Raw genomic sequence first — 10,792 nt, forward strand, 5'->3', positions numbered from 1 at the left:
AATACAGAGTACTTTTAAAATAAAAAGTAAAGATACACCAGTATATTATCATTCTACATATTATTATTAACCAGATCATTCTACTTATCCAGAATATGGCTATTCATCAAAATTGGGAATTGAATTGGCACATATGACAAACTTAGCAGCAAACGAGCAAGGTGCATGATTCAAAGTTACAACAGATTGAAGTTCCATTTGAGTATAAGGAATAACATTCATATTCAATCAATAGTACCTGTTAAACTACCAGGTGCATGATTGAATTAAACAGACACTAGCTATTCATCTTGCCATCTACTGTAACAGAGCAACTATGTCAAAGTTAATTCTGTGTATGTCACATGATACATGCATCAGGCACCTACCCAACTACAAGTCAGGAGGCCACTACTGTTAAACCAACTCAAGTGAGAGAGCCAGCAAACTAGGTAGGATCTTTCCTTATCAGTAAAATTAAAAATTTGAGCACACCAAAAATTGATTGTGTATCATAAGATGATCCTGAGAGTGCAGCACCATGTTACCATCTCTAAAGCTGATTAGCCAGCAGCAAAAATTGTGTAACATATGTATATCCATTGCAAACAACCTTGGCAGAATAAGCAGAACAAAATTTCATGTAAAATCTTGGTATAACCAGTAGATTATCCCCTAACAGAAGCTATTTAGGCTCCAATACACAAGGCACAGCAAACAGAGACTAAATAAGCCACGACATGAAACAAAGCATGGTATTACAACAGCTTAGAGATGGATCTAGAGGTAGGAGATGGACTCACCGGAGAGGAGGTTGTAGTCGAAGCCGCACACAGGCACCGCCGCCAGCGTCACCCTCTAGAGGAGACGCTGCCGCTTCATCGACGGACTCATCTGGTACAAGGAGATCATAAAAATGCATCACACTCATGATCATCAAAACGCAGCAGCAGGAGCAAATACAAGTTTAGCCCACCATGAACAGGGGCGCTAGGCAATCCAGTAGCAATGTCATATATAGGTAATAATAACAGGAGCTTAGATAAATAGTTTTCATTCTTACTGACACACAAGTTGACAGAATGTACTCAATATATTCTAATAAAAAGGATTGGGAGCAGAGGGAGAGAGAGGTGGAGATGGACATGCTACCTGCTGCTGCGATGGTGCCTCTTGGTGGTCGTGCTTGAGCTCCTCCTCCTGATGCTGCTCACTAACCTGCAGGACAAACAAGACCATGGATGAGCTGCAGCACACGCACATACAAGTGAAGGTAAGGAGAAGAGTACAACAACAGCCTAGGAGTATGTACAAGTTGAAGGAGTAGTATTGTTTAGAGTAGTCTCGTAATATTTATTTTCCAAAGAGATTTATTTTCTGGACAACAGCCACTGTACCATCTAGTAGGACTACGTGTCAAAGCAGGAAACTTTCATGTAGGTTTTGAAACAATTTCTAGTTTCACGCTAACCATTACAATAGGAAGGTCAAAACTTCACATTTGTGGTACTCAAGCTCAGGCAATTAGCATGCTGCTGACCTAACAGACGTACATGCAATTTGCATGTTGCAAAACTCCAGTTGGATGGTGAATGGAAGCAAGCAAAAATAACAACCTGTGTTATGTGGGTATCCTAGGCACAAGAATCATTGGGCTTGCAATGTGAAGCTAGGGGAAGTTGCACAGCAGTACAGTGATCCATCCAACCTAAAAATCCATCTAACACTAGTAGTCAAATGAATCAGTGTATTAGTATTACATCCTAATAAATTAACGTACTACCATCCAAAAGTACCATCATGTTGTATAATAAATCACTGTTTTAGCAATACATCAGACTAAATGATTATAAGTTTAGAGTACATCCCACTTAATAATATGTGGGCTTGGCAGGCAACATCTTAACTTATGCGGCATATGCGGGGGATGAGCGGGCCTCCCGATTACCTTGCAGCATAAGAACCACCTATCCAGCACATACAGTTTAGAAAATATCATATGCACTACATACATCAGGTATTTCACGGACTCAAATGAGAACCCAAATGACCAATTGATGTCCCCAACACCATTTTCACTTCAACCTGATCCAATTACTATAGCAATTACTAAAATAGAGGCATACAGATCTAAAGATTTTAACAAAACAACAAACAATTGGTGGCCAAGGTTGTTGTTTTAGCAGCAAACAGAGGCATGCAATTGTAAAGAGGGAAAGTAGCAGAGGCATACCATAGGCAACACGGTCAAGCAGGAACCAAGATGTCAATCCCTCGCTCCTCAGGTGCATCCCGTTCTTCCATTTTCTCCCAGGAGCACCCTCACTCCTCTCCTTGCATATAGTTCGTGGTGCAGGTGCATGTGTGAGGAAGAAAAACAAGAGAAAATGCATGCCTAAGGGAAGGAAATGGAAGAAGGGCAGATCGAAGAGGGGAAGAGAGAAGGGGGTGGATCTGGATGGGGGTCAAAGCAGTGGAGCTTGACATCGGCGTCCATGGCATCTCCTCATGCATGGCCGAGCAGAAGCAACGTGAGGAAGCAATCCTCCTGTCCCATACCGGCAAAGCCTATAGCCTTTGCGAGGAGGGAGAGGTGCCTGCGGCCATCCCAGATCTGGCTGCGGCCATCCCAGATCCCTGCGGCCATCCCAGATCCCAAATGAGATGTGAGTGCGCCGCGGGGGAGGGGCAGCGGGCCGGCGGCAGCGAGGAACCGACCGCGGTTGTTCTGGAGGAAGGCAGATTTCTCTGGTCTGGCGTTGGGAAGAGAGGCGGATAGGGAGACGACCGACCGCGGCCTCCAGGGACGACGATGCCGCCGTCGTCGCCACGGACGCAACCACCCGCGAGGGCGGTCGGCAGGTGACGCGGTGGGCACCGCTGCGGGACGGGGAGGAGGTGGCGGCGGCGAGGAGCCGAGGGAGGAGCAGTGCGGGTGAGGGAGGAGTGCGGGTGCGGGTTAGGGTTTGGGTGGTTGGACTGCGGTTGGGTGAGGGGGTGAGGGCTGCCGTTACATCCAGAAGCATCCAACGGTGGTTGAGGCATGATCCGCGTGATATGCCTATGGACCAATCAGAGCGCACCAAACAATTTAAAGATTTTTTGACCATATAAATTGGTCATGATTGATTACATACAAATTTTTCATTTTATTTTTCAATGCTCAAAATGAGTTTTTTTATGAAAGACCTATCAAATATTTGTTTAAATGATGTCATATTTTGCACAAGTTTACATCTTAGGTTGACAAACAGCATTGACAAAGGGAGTTTTTATTTCTTTTGCATGAAAAAATAATTTTCCATGTTTTGAGTGCCCAAAATAAGTTTTTTTGTGAAGGACTTACCATATATTTGTTGCAAAATTATACCAAATCAATTCTCTAAAATACTAGGTCATATATAATGCACAATTGACCAAATGGTTAGGTGTCAAAAGTTTCGATGCACCTCTCATGAAAAAGACAAATTTCCGCCGATTTAGGAGGAAGCGGGTCAAATTTGAACTGTAGCTGCCTCATAGTTTGCTATTTATTTTTTCCAAAAATCATTTCTAGGTAGATAAGTATCTATTTAATCAGAGAAACATCAAAAAATTTCCAATATTCAACCACTAGCTAGGAACGGTCAAGCCCGCCGTTTCGACCGCATTTTGAAACGGGCATAAAAATTTCAAAAAAATCAAAAAATTGGAAAACCTTCGCATCGTGTCATCATATGTGACCAAGTTTCCAGGAAAAATAATAAACTTGTAATACGGCAATTATTTAAAAAAAGTGTTCTCAGAAATGAGCTATCATGCATGAAGATCATGGCTTTCAAGCCAAATGATCAATCTTATGGCCATATTCATGGCATAGTTTGTTCAAATGATCTCATATTGTGCACAAGGGTGCATATTGGAATTCCAAACAATGTTGCCTAAGGGAGTTTTCATTTTCTTTGGACGAAAAAACCATTTTCCATTTTTCGAGTGCCCAAAAGGAGGGTTTTTGTGAAGGACCTCCTAAATAATTGTTGCAAAATTGGACCAAATCAATTTTCTAAATTACTAGGACATATTTAATGCACAATTGACAAAATGGTTGGGTGTAAAAAGTTTTGATCCACCTCTCGTGAAAAAGACAAATTTCCGTCGATTCAGTTGGTAGCGGGTCAAATTTGAATGGCAGCTGCCTCATAGTTTGCTATTTATTTTTTCCAAAAATCATTTCTAGGTACATAAGTATCTATTTAATCAGAGAAACACCAAAAAAATTCTAAGATTCAACCACTAGCTAGGAACGGTCATTCTCACCGGTTTGACCGCATTTTGAAACGGGCATAAAAATTAAAAAAATCAATAAATTGGGAAACCTTCGCATTGTGTCATTATATGTGGCCAAGTTCCTAGGAAAAATAACAAACTTGTAATATGACAATTATTTTAAAAAAGTGTTCTCAGAAACGAGCTATCATGCGTGAAGATTCATGGCTTTCAAGCCAAATGATCAATCTTATGGCCACATTCATGGCATAGTTTGTTCAAATGATCTCATATTGTGCAAAAGGGTGCATATTGGAATTCCAAACAATGTTGCCTAAGGGAGTTTTCATTTTCTTTGGACGAAAAAACCATTTTCCATTTTTCGAGTGCCCAAATGGAGGTTTTTTTGTGAAGGACCTCCCAAATAATTGTTGCAAAATTGGACCAAATCAATTTTCTAAAATACTACTCCCTCCGTTCCAAATTACTCGTCGTGGTTTTAGTTCAAAATTGAACTAAAACCACGACGAGTAATTTGGAACGGAGGGAGTAGGACATATTTAATGCACAATTGACAAAATGGTTGGGTGTAAAAAGTTTTGATCCACCTGTCGTGAAAAAGACAAATTTCCGCCGATTCAGCTGGAAGCGGGTCAAATTTGAACTGCAGCTGCCTCATAGTTTGCTATTTATTTTTTTCCAAAAATCATTTCTAGTTACATAAGTACCTATTTAATCATAAATATATGGTTTGGTGGCGATACGTCGAGGTTTGGGCGGTGGCCGAGGGCCCCAACTCTAGAGCGCGTAAACTCGCATGCCCGCCACGTGGTCACCGCATGACCGTGGCATTGCCATGTGTTCTGGGTGGCCTAGGAATGTCTAGTGGGTTGGGCACTCCCCAGGTAGGTGCTAGGAAAAAATTACAACATAAGATTCTCACGAGGAGGCCGAACGATGCTCAAACATGAGTTAGCAGCCAAGTGTTTGATTAGCGGTACGGGAAATGTACATGGCTAATGGGCGTGAGTTTTGGCTGAGGATGATCAGTTACTAAGAAGACCGCCTTCACAAATTTTCAGCTCAAAAGGAGGAGCCTAGGTGGTACTTGCTTTGCAAAGTACCACATTGGACATAAATACGAATGTTGAAGCTGGGCTCAAAATAATGAATGGATTGAGCTGACATTTGGTGGAGGATGGTTATTTGGGCATAGAAAAGCACTGTAGAAAATGGATAGTATTTGGACATGCCAAAGTGGTACTTCCTTCACAAAGTGTTGCTCTGAACAGAATAGGAAAATGAATATTGCTGAACTATTTTTGAACTAGGCAAGGAAGGTTTTTGACATATTTGATGAATATATGATCTAAACAATTTATGAGAATTGTTTGGGAATTTTTGGAATAACAGAAATATAGGTTGCTTCACAACCTAGGGCAAAAATTGACACATGGACATGACACATAGGCAAAACTGATGAGATGGCGCCTAGTAATCGCAACCCACCACAATTTACAAGGCTATGACCATCTATATTGGTCGTTAACAACTAGAAATAAGGCAGCGGACTAGCGCTGTTTGCTTTATGACCATTTCGTGTAAGGAAATTATGACCTTTCTGACCAAAATGGTCGCAATGGTTTAGGGTTTGGAGCCCCCCGAACAACTTTTGACCAATTGGTCTCAAATGGTCATAGATCTATGACCAATTCTTCCAGGGCACTGACAGAAGGTCACTAGTTGACATATTTCTTGTAGTGACTATGATGCGCCGGAGCAGCCGGAGCGGCGGCGGGTCTCTTCCGCCCTTGCCGACGAGGCGGAGAAGGAGTAGGCTGGCTGCTCGGGCGCGCTGGTGCAGGCGGAGAAGGAGGCGAAGTGCTGCCACACACCGGAGAAGGAGGCTGAGTGCCCTGATCACTCGCCGGAGGAGGAGGCAGAGTGCCCTGACTCGCCGGAGGAGGAGGAGGAGGAGGAGGAGGAGGCGTCCAGTTCGGAAGGTTGATGAGCTCCTTCCGCCATAGGCATGGAGTATTCAAAGCAGAACCTAGCCGAGTCTCCCCTTCACCGGTAGGGTGGTCAAGCTCGAGCTCCTCAAATCCCTCTGTTATTTCATCCACCATCACACTAGCATATCCTTCTGGGATCGGCCGACAGTGAAAAGTTGCGCCAGGTTCAGGACGTGCAACAGAGCCAACAGCCGCCTTGACTTTCATTTTCATCCATTGCGTCATAAGGTGACAATTTTGAGACTCTGTGATTAAGTCCACGGGGTAGCTAGCAGGAGCCGTGAAGACAGGCTCCTGAAGCAGCTCCATGGAAGCCACGCTGCTTCTCCGCTGAGATGGCGGGGTAGCTTCGGGTGTAGCTATGGCAAGTCGCGTGCTGCGAACTGCATCTCGTTCCTCTAGTGCTTGTACCCTTGCATGCAGTTCCTATAGTTGGGTCATCTCCTTTTTCTTCTTCCTCTCCCGACGTTTGTAACCGCCTGCGTCGGGAAATCCAGCCTTCCACGAAAGGGAGCCTGGCGTGCCTCGTGTCCGTCCGGGGTCCTTAGGATTCTCGAGGGCCTCTGTGAGCTCGTCGTTCTCTCTGTCCGGAACGAACGTCCCTTTCTGCGCCTTTTTGATATACTCCTGAAGCTTCTCGATGGGTGTGTTCAGCTGCTTGTTGGTCCAAATGCACTTCCCTGTTACAGGGTCCAATTTTCCCCCAACCCCGAAGAACCAAGTCCTGCAACAGTCTGGTCCAATTTTCCAATTGTAACGCCCCGAACACACCCATCGGTGGTCGTTACACCTGGCGGGATCTAGACTGGCCCCATAGATCAATACTAGTCTTTTCTACGCATTTTGTCCTCACTCGTGCGCACCCGGGAGCAACTTCCCGGTCGATCACCCATCCTGAAATTACTCCAAGCTGAGCACACTTAACTTTGGAGTTCTGTCCGAATGGGCTTCCGGAAAAGAAGGAATTCCTTATTGATATGAGTAGTCTATCATCCCTAATAAGCCAGGCCATCACATACACCCCCACTCAGAGGAACCGACGTCCTCGTCAGGCCACAGGAATGTTCCCTCTTGGCACATACGTTTGTGCTTCTAGTCCAGTACATGTGCCATGCCGTGTGCCACGACGGGTCACAAACGTCATGAACAACATGACCACACACCTATCCGCAAACATCCGTATAACCGCGAGGGTCGGCTCTGATACCAACTTGTAACACCCCGAACACACCCGTCGGTGGTCGTTACACCTGGCAGGATCTAGACTGGCCCCACAGATCAATACTAGTCTTTTCTGCGCATTTTGTCCTCACTCGTGCGCACCCGGGAGCAACTTCTCGGTCGATCACCCATCCTGAAATTACTCCAAGCTGAGCACACTTAACGTTGGAGTTCTGTCCAAATGGGCTTTCGGAAAAGAAGGAATTCTTTATTGATATGAGTAGTCTATCATCCCTAATAAGCCAGGCCATCACACCACTGATCTTTGATCTTCTCAAATCGGCCGATGAATTCTGGAGTCTTGTCTTGGTCGACAAACGATGATTTCAGCTCATTCTTCCACCTCCTGAATAGCTCAGCCATCTTCTTAAGAGCATAAGCCTTGATCATTGGCTTTTAACTGGATTCTCCGGATCCTCCTCTGGCGGGAAGGTGAAAGTTTCCTGCAGCGCGGTCCAACGATTAGCTTTCTGCCTATCGCTGACATAAGACACCTGAGAGTCTTTGTCCTTAGGCTTCGACCATTGCTCGATGCTGATCGGGATCATGTCCCTAACTAGAACCCCGCACGGAGCATTAAATTTTTTCTTGGTCAGGAGGGGTTCAATCGGTTGGCCAGTGTGATCAATTTCGATGATCGTGTACCTTTCATCCGCGCGCAACTTTCTCTTTGGGCCTCGTCTCGTTACCGAAGTGTTGCTCGATCCGGAGGGCTAGAAAAGAAGAAAAAGAAGAGAGTTAATATGTGTACATACCAAAAACAATTAATGCATCACTTAGCTATAGTCAGCACACGCTTAATTAATTAATATATATACCTGGCCGGACTCCGTTCAGTCACCGGGGCCGTCATCACGGTGTCCTTGCCCCTCCATTCAGTCACCGGAGCCGTCATCATGGTGTCCTTCCCCTCCATTCGGTCACCGGAGCTGTCATCACGGTGTCCTTCCTCCTCCATTGTTTGATCATCGTCATAGCCTGCTTCTTCATCCTGTCTTTCCAAACCATCAGTGCATGTGTCGTTGAGAAACGACAAGACGACATCACTTCCGTGTGCGGTTATCTCCCCCAACACCGCTTCTTTTGCTTCGTCTCGGGGGTGCGGATCCATAGTTTCTGCAAATATTTACAACATGGCAATTATTATTCAAACATGACAGATGGATATATTAGTGGCAAACGTTGAACTAGCTAGCTAAGCACAATAAGGAATCATATTAGTGGCCTGGCCTCGACGCTTCTCTAGGGTTTGGGGTGGCCTCGGCAACGCTTCAAGGGTTTGGGGTGGCCTCAACAATGCTTCAAGGGTTCGGGGTGGCCTCGACGACAACGCTCTTTTAACTTGGTAAATTTGGGCGGCCTCAAGAGAGTTTGTCGATCGGGTAGGGGCGCGGCGGGATGGGGTAGGAGACCGACATCATTTTTTCTAGGGTTTGGGTGTCCTCGAGAGTTTTGGTCGAGCGAGAGGGCCGGGGGGTAAGAAATAAAAAGAGTAGAAGATCGAAGAAAAAAAGAAGAAGAAAAAGGAGAAGAAGAAAAAAATAGTTTTTTCCTTTTGTTCCTCTTCTTCCTCTCCTCCTCTTCTCCTTTTTCTTTTCCTTCTTCCTAAACTAAACATAAACTAAAATAATCCTAAAACTAAACGAAGTTATCGGGAGGGGGTATATCGACAACGACATACCCGATAAAAAATAAGAAGACGAAGAAGAAATAAAAAGAGGAGAAGAAGAAAGGAATGGAGGAGAAGATCTAAGAAAAAAAAGAAGAAAAAAAGAGGAGAAGAAGAAAGGAATAGAGGAGAAGAAGAAAAAAAATAGAATTTTCTATTTTTTCTTCTTCTCCTCTATAACTTTCTTCTTCTCCTCTTCCTTTTCTTCTTTTTCCTCTTCTTATTTATTTTTCCTCTTCTTCTCCTTTCTTCCTCTCCTTCTTTTTCTTCTTCTTCTTCCTTTCCTAGCTAGATATATAAATTTTTTCTAAAAATGCAACTTTTGCACATATAAAACTTTTCCATGGATCACCATTCCTCATATATATATCCATCTATAGCCACATACATATATAAATGGAAAAAATGCTATGAACAAAAATACATATATACTTGGTAAATATTCTATGAACATCATTTCTCATATATATCAATGCATACATTCATGGATCATCATTGCTCATATATCCATAGTCATATATAAAAACTTTCTATATATGAACAAAAAACTTTCTATGAACAAAAAACATTTTTGACATATTTAGCATATTCTAAATTTTCCTAACTCTTTAACAACCAGAAAAATTACTCCAACTTCATGACAGTACCCACACCCCATTTCACCAAAAACATTCTGATCCATAGTTTAAAATTTTCAAAATGCCCAAAGTCATCTAGCATTTCATCAAACACCCTCTATATGCACTGTTCATATCTGTAAAAAAATCAGAAATTTTAGAAAATTGGACAGCGTGTTGCTACTGCTCCACTCCTTCTCCTCTCCTCTCCTTCTGCTCTCCTTCTGCTCTTCAATGCATCGTGGCTGGCGGCGACCATGTAGCAGGGGAAGAGAGCAAGGGGCAGAGATCACGGCTCGATCGGGACCATGGGAAAGGGGGGGCCTCACTGCAAGGGGGGAGGCGATGGTAGGACTCCAGCGATGAGGACGGCCGGCTCGAGGCGGCACGCGGTGACGGGGACGGCGGTCTCGGGGCGGCACCCGGCGACAGGGACGAGGAGGGTGGGCTCAGGGAGGCACGCGGCTACGGGGACGAGGACAACGGGCTCGGGGATGCCGGCGACGAGGACGGCGCAGGCTCGGGGAGGCGACGGCAGCGGCGACGGTGAGGTGGAGCGGCCTGACGGCGTCGATGAGCTCGGCGTCGGCAGCGGGGGGGGGCAACTGGTGATGAAAACTAAAAAATTTCACAAGTGTTTCTTATATAGTCGAAGCATTAGTCCCGGTTCATGGCACCAACCGGGACCAAAGGTCTCTTTTCAACAGCCTAAAGGGCGGGAAGCGGCGGTCATTGGTCCCAGTTGGTAGCACCAACCGGGACTAAAGGGGGGCATTGGTTTCGGTTGGTGCCACGAACCGGTACCAATGCACTCCTTTAGTCTCGGTTGGTGCCACCAACGGGGACCAAAGGCCTTGCACAGCGGGGTGGTGGTGGGAGTTTAGTCCCACCTCGCTAGTTGAGAGGGGCACGCAGTGGTTTATAAGCCCCACTACTGCACCCCTCTCGAGCTCCTCTCCATTGCAGGCTTACGGGCCTAATTGTGACTGCTATGCCTGATGGGCCTACTAGGCCTTCTGCGGGCCTGAATCCTGGCCCATGGATGGGTT

Source organism: Triticum urartu, chromosome 7A (assembly GCF_056163025.1).
Source record: "Triticum urartu cultivar PI428250 chromosome 7A, HENAU_Tu73, whole genome shotgun sequence".
Lineage (NCBI taxonomy): Eukaryota > Viridiplantae > Streptophyta > Magnoliopsida > Poales > Poaceae > Triticum > Triticum urartu.